Source organism: Loxodonta africana, chromosome 10 (genome assembly GCF_030014295.1).
Source record: "Loxodonta africana isolate mLoxAfr1 chromosome 10, mLoxAfr1.hap2, whole genome shotgun sequence".
In the NCBI taxonomy this organism is placed as follows: Eukaryota; Metazoa; Chordata; class Mammalia; order Proboscidea; family Elephantidae; genus Loxodonta; species Loxodonta africana.
Window position 1 is genome coordinate 119,429,659 of NC_087351.1, and position 7,066 is coordinate 119,436,724.

Genomic DNA, 7,066 nt, shown 5'->3' on the forward strand with positions numbered 1-7,066 from the left:
CCTTACGAGGCCTTCCTATAAGTTCTCATTCAGTGTATAGTCGATTCAACAATGTAACACTGTGTGTCCAATATCTGGTAAGTTTAGGTAGTTTAGTTAACACAATGTATCACAACCTTGATATAAGGTACTATGTTACCTCTTTGGTCATATATAACCATTGGGATCCAACCTCTTTGAGGGATTATGGACAGTCAAGTCCATATCACAATCATTTTGCACAATATGTGTATTATCTTCTTCAGGGAGAGTCAGCCTTCATAGTGATTAAAGATGGACCTAATGATATTGAGTTTAATGCAAGGGGAAACAGCGTATGCACACCATACAATCTAGTCATGATCGGCAAACTCGGAAGACGTTATTTGTTGTTATCTGTGATTACTTCCTTTCAAATTGGGAGAACTCTGGGTCTACACGTTGATGCGGACACTTGTTATTGCCAGAGAAGGACCACCTGCATTATGTATAGGTACCCTGTGATAACAGATGTGTTCAGTAACTGTTCCATTGCACACCTGCATGAGGCAACTGGAACTGGAAACCACTGTCTATTCAGGCAGATAGGACATTTTTACAATGAAAGTGTTACTAAGCAGCGTTGCGGAGACTCTGTAGTACGGGGGTCGGAGCAATGTGATTGCGGCTCCTTCAAGCAGTGCTACTGCAGTGAGTGCTGTAGAACTGACTATACACTGACCCCTGGTAGTGCTTGAAGTGAAGGAGGATGCTGTACAAACTGTTCCTTTCCCCCCCGGGGACATTTTGCAGATCTATCCAAAATATATGTGACCTTCCAGAGTACTGCACCGGGGAAACCCACAGATGCCCTGGTGATTTTTATCTGCAAGATGGAACCCCGTGCACTGAAGAGGAATACTGCTATCAGGGTAATTGCACTGACCGCTCTATGCACGGCAAAGAAATCTTTGGCCGAGATGCCGTGAATGCTGAAGATGCTTGCTATAATATTAATAGAAAAGGCTCCCGATTTGGACACTGCAGGAGAAGCACTGAAAACAAAGTATTTCAGAGTTGTGAAGAAGGAGATGTTAAATGTGGAAGATTGCAGTGTACCAATGTCAGCCATCTTTCCTGGTTGCAGGACCATGTTTCATTCCACCAGTCTTGGATCTCAGGGCTCCGGTGTTTTGGACTGGATGGACACCGTTCAACAGAGACAACTGATGTTGGACATGTGAGACCTGGTACCCCCTGTGCTCCTGGAAGATTGTGTAGTCCTGGCAGCTATTGAAATGGTTCTTTAACTGTACTGGACTATGACTGTCGCCCTGAGAAGTGCAGTTTTCGAGGAATGTGCAACAATAGAAGACACTGTCGTTGCCACATAGGCTGGCGCCCTCCACTGTGTTTAAGCCCAGGTGCTGGTGGGAGCGAAGACAGTGGACCTCCTCCCAGAAGATTTAGGGCAGTATCACAAAGTGACGATTTAATCATATATTTGAGATTGATCTTTGGTCGTATTTTTGCCTTGATAGCTGCATTCCTCTTTGCGATAGCCACAAATGTAAGAACCATTCAGAAGACCAAAGTTACAGAAAAGGAGTATGAATCAGAATAAAAAAGAAGTCAACCTTCCAACCCCTGTAACAAAAACAGATAATACCAAGAAAGAACATCTGTGAAAAACAAAAATAGTAAAAGAGATGGCAAAGCTGAAATCAAAATGTGTAGAAGTCTGCAGAAAAATACAGGCACCTACTGCATACCCTGGGTGGAGCTGGGGGCCACGGTTACTTTTGACATCAGTACCCTTTGACAATTGGTGACTTACCTCTGAAATAAATAAAAATTAAATGTTGGGTGTGTTCTACACGTTTTTATAAGCCACTAGAAGCCCAGACAGCCTGGGCTACTGGCTGGGAGAGAAGAACTGAGTCAGCAGCTAGTTAGGACCTGATATTGCTGGGCCCAGGGTTGGCGGAAGCTGGCCACAGTCTCCTTCAGGGGCACATGCATGACACGTCTCCAGTGTTCTTATGCACCGGGGATTTCCTTATTGTGTCCGTAATCTGTCCTTCTGTAAAGCAAGGTGCGCTCAGGGAAATTGAAGGCCACTCATAATCCACTCTGCCTGGTGCAAATGGGGTGGCTGTGGGCTTTGGGGTGAGACTGCGGTGGGTTCAAATCTCCACCTGGCACTGGTGGTGAACCTGCAGCACAGATTCTGCAGATGAGAACCTACGATCAGAAGGGCAAAAGCAGCATAGAATGAAATTCAATGAGAACACTTTATCCCTCCCTCCTTCTCACCTTTACATGGTGATGAACTGAGGAAGGAAGCAGGCTGAGTAAGTCATGATAAGTGATAGAATCCAGCCTTTTGGAAGGACAGGTCTTTAGGAGTAGAAAACCAGATGTGCTAGTTTCCTGGGGCTGCCCTAACAGAGTACCACAAATTGGGTGGCTTAACACAACAGAAATTTATTCTATCACAGCCCTGGAAGCCAGAAGAGGAGGCCAAAATCCAGGTGTTGGCAGGGCCACGCTCTCTCTGAGACTCTGGGGAAAAAATTTCCTTGCTTCTTCCTAGCTTCTGGTGGCAGCTCGTGATACTCAACTTGTGGCAGCATCACCCCTGACAGGGAACACAATAGAGAACCCCTGAGGGAGCAGGAGAGCAGTGGGAGGCAGACCTCAAATTCTTGTAAAAAGTCCAGACTTAATGGTCTGACTGAGACTAGAAAGACCCTGGAGGTCATGGTCCCCAGACCTTCTGTTAGCCCAAGACAGGAACCATTCACAAAGCCAACTCTTCAGACAGGGATTGGGCCGGACTATGGGATAGAAAATGAAACTGGTAAAGAGTGAGCTTCTTGGATCAAGTAGACACGTGGAACTATGTGGGCCGCTCCTGTCTGGAGGGGAGATGAGAGGGCAGAGGGGGTCAGAAGCTGACTGAATGGACATGAAAATAGAGGGTGGAGAGGAGGAGTGTACTGTTTCATTAGGGAGAGGGCAACTAGGAGTATATAAAAAAAATATAGCAAGGTATATATAAGTTTTTGTAAGAGAGACTGACTTGATTTGTAAACTTTCACTTAAAGCACATTAAAAATTAAAAAAAAGTTGGGAATTTCTGAAATAAATGCCTATACTTCCAGGTTCACCCTTGACATTTAAAGAATGAGCTTAAAAATTGTCACTCCCACCTCTGTGGAAAAATTTGGACATACTGGGAAAAAGGTACTTTCCTTGAACCGTCAGAGAACTGGAATGAGCTTACTTGTCAAACATCACCCCAAAGTACAGAGGCAGGTGCATCTAGAGAGATACAGCTGAGAGCTACTTACCTTGAACAGAAGCCGCTGAAGATATGAATTAGGAGAAACACTTGGATACAATTTGATGAATTGCTGGAGGCTGAACGTGGACTAGCATGAGAGTGAGACACTCCTGGGGACCACAGTTTTAGGGAAAGCCCTCACTTTTGATTCTCTGGTGAACATCCAAAAGACCCCCTTGTGGCTCTGACAGAAGGAGGGGATGAGTAATCGTTGTGAAATAAGCCCAGAGCCTTCTCCACACCAAAATTGACTCTCCAGGAGAAGATCTTTTCCAAAGACTTATCCTAGCTTGGGGAAGGGAAACCTTCCCCAGCCTTCCTGTGTTACCTAAGGGGGGAATATAGTCAGGAGAGGTAACAGGTTCAAGGAAGTAGGGGTGGAGGAAATTAGCTATACTCTAGAGAATACTTGTGAAGGTTGGAGCCCCAAGACACAGGCCCAATAAAATGCTTGCATTTAACCATAAGATTATATAGAACACTTCTCTCCCCACACCTTCCCACCATACCACAGGGCTACGGTTTAATAACAGTGGACTATAGCTGAAAAACTTTCAAGACATGGACTCTTTGAGGAGGAATACTTAGGAGCCCCCAAAATCCCTCCCCCCAAAAAAAGAGCACTAGAGTTATGTAAAGCCTGTGGTACTTATAGATATCACAGATGTTAAATATAGTCCAACTCCTGCCAGATACACCACACATCTGTCGGTTTGTCGTACAGGGCGGGCTTGCTTGTTGCTGTGATGCTAGAAGCTCTGCCACCAGTATTTCAAACACCAGCAGGGTCACCCATGGTGGACAGGTTTCAGCTGAGCTTCCAGACTAAGATTAAGAAGGACCTGGCAGTCTACTGAAAAAAATGGCCTGTGAAAACCTTATGAATAGCAGTGGAACATTGATAGAGCGCCAGAAGATGAGCCCCTCAGGTTGTAAGGCACTCAAAAGCCAACTGGGGAAGAGCTGCCTCCTCAAAGTAGTGTTGACCTTATTGACGTGGATTGAGTCACACTTTTGAAACCTGCATTTGCTGATGTGGCGTTACTGAAAATGAGAAGAAACTGCTGCAAACATCCATTAATAATAAAAAGGAACATGGAATGTACAAAGTATGAATCTAGGAAAATTGGAAATTGTGAAAAATGAAAGGGAACACATAAACATTGATATCCTAGGCATTTAGTGAGCTGAAATGGATGAGTATTGGCCATTTTGAATCAAATAATCATATGCTCTACTATGCCAAGGATGACAAATTGAAAAGAAATGGTGTTGAATTCATCGTTAAAAAGAACATTTCAAGATCTATCCTGAAGTACAACATGGTCAGTGATAGGATAATATCTAAGCACCTACAAGGAAAACCAGTTAATATGACTGTTACTCAAAATTATGTACCAACTGCTAAGGCCAAAGATGAAGAAATTGAAGATTTTTACCAGCCTCTGCAGTCTGAAATTGATCGAACGTGCCATCAGGATGCATTGATAATTACTGGTGATTGGATTGCCAAAGTAGGCGACAAAGAAGGATTGGTAGTTGGAAAATATGGCCTTGGTGATAGAAACAATGCCAGAGATCTTGTGGTAGAATTTTGCAAGACCAATGACATCTTCATTGCAAATGTCTTATTTCAACAACATAAACGGTGACTATACACATGGACCTCGCCAGGTGGAATACACAGGAATCAAATCAACTACATCTGTGGAAAGACACTATAGAAAAGCTGAGTCTCATCAGTCAGAGCAAGGCCGTGCGCCGATTGTGGAAAAGACGAACTGCTCATATGCAAGTACAAGCTGAACCTGAAGAAAATAAGAACAAGTCCACAAGAGCCAAAATATGACCTTGAGAATATCCTACCTAAATTTAGAGACCATCTCAAGTATAGGTTTGATGCATCGAATGCTAATAACTGAAGACCTAATGAGTTGTGGAACGACATTAAAGATATCATACATGAAGAAAGCAAAAGGTCATTAAAAAAACTGGAAAGAAAGAAAACACCAAAACAGATGTCAGAAGAAACTCTGAAATTTGCTCTTGAAAGTCAAGTAGCTAAAGCGATTAGAAGAAATGATGAAGTAAAAGATTTGAACAGATTTCAAAGAATGGCTTGAGAAAACAAAGTATTATGATGACATGTGCAAACACCTGGAGCTAGAAAACCAGAAGAGAAGAATATGATACACATTTCTCAAGCTGAAAGAACTGAAGAAAAAATTTAAACCTGGGCAAAATATTGAATGACACAGAAAGGATCAAAAGAAGATGGAAGGATTACACAGAGCCACTGTACCAAAAAGAATTGGCTGATGTTCAACCATTTCAGGAGGTAGCCTATGATCAAGAACCAATGGTACTGAAGGGAGAAGTTGAAGCTGCACCAAAGACACTGGTGAAAAACAAGGCTTCAGGAATTGAGGGAACACCAACTGAGATATTTTGACAAACAGATGCAGGGCTGCAGGTGCTCGCTGGCCTATGCCAAGAAATTTGGAAGCCAGCTACCTGGCCAACCAACCGGAAGACATCCATATTAGTGCTTATTCTAAAGGTGACCCAACAGAACGGGGAAATTATGAAACAATATTATTAACATCACACACAAGTAATATTTTGCTGAAGATCATTCAAAAGAGGTTACAGCAGTACATTGACAGGGAACTGCCAGAAATTCAAGCCCGATTCAGAAGAGGATGTGGAACGAAGGACATCACTACGTCACGTCAGATGAATCCTGGCTGGAAGCAGAGAATACCAGAAAGATGTTTACCTGTGTTTTGTTGACTATGCAAAGGCATTCAACTGTGTGATCATAACAAGTTATGGATAACATTGCCAAGAATGGGAATTCCAGAACATTTGATTGTGCTCATGCGAAGCTTGTACATAGACCAAGAGGCAGTCATTTGAACAGAGCAAAGGGATATTGTGTGGTTTAAAATCAGGAAAGATGTTGTCAGGGTTGTGTTCTTTCTCTACACTCATTCAATCTATATACTGAGCAAATAATCCGAGGAACTGGACTATATGAAGAAGAACAGGTCATAAGGACTGGCGAAGACTCATTAACAACCTGCAATATGCAGATGACACAAACTTGCTTGCTGAAAGTGAAGAGGACTTGAAGCATTTACTGATGAAAAGCAGTCTACAGCCTTCAGTATGGATTACACCTCAACATAAAGACAACAAAAATCCTCACAACTAAATCAATAAGCAACATCATGATAAAAGGAGAATAGATTGAAGTTGTCAAGGATTTCTTTTTACTTAGATCCACAATCAATGCCCTTGGAAGCAGTAGTCAAAAAATCAAATGACACATTGTACTGGGCAAATTTGCTTCAAAAGACCTCTTTAAAATGTTGAAAAGCAATGATGTCACTTAAAGGCCTGAGGTGCACCTGACCCAAGCTGTGGTGTTTTCTCCTCATATGCATGTGGAAGCTGGACAATGAATACGGAATGCCAAAGAAGAATTAATGCCTTTGAATTGTGGTGTTGTTGAAGAATATTGAATATACCGTGAACTGCCAGAAGCACAAACACATCTGTCTTGGAAGAAATACAGCCAGAATGTTCCTTGGAAGCTACGAAGGTGAGACTTTGTCTCATGTACTTTGGACAGGTTATTAGGAGGGACTAGTCCCTGAAGAAGGACATCATGCTTGTTAAAGTAGAGGGTCAGCAAAAGAGAGGAAGAACCTCAAAGAGATGGACTGACGCAGTGGATGCACCAATGAGCTCAAG

At 42.7% G+C, this 7,066-nt stretch overlaps 1 pseudogene; it reads left to right on the top strand.

Moving 5' to 3' along the window:
* The first annotated feature begins 338 nt into the window (after positions 1–338).
* LOC100664454 (disintegrin and metalloproteinase domain-containing protein 21-like) lies at positions 339–1,702 on the top strand (annotated as a pseudogene).
* Positions 1,703–7,066: the final 5,364 nt, after the last annotated feature.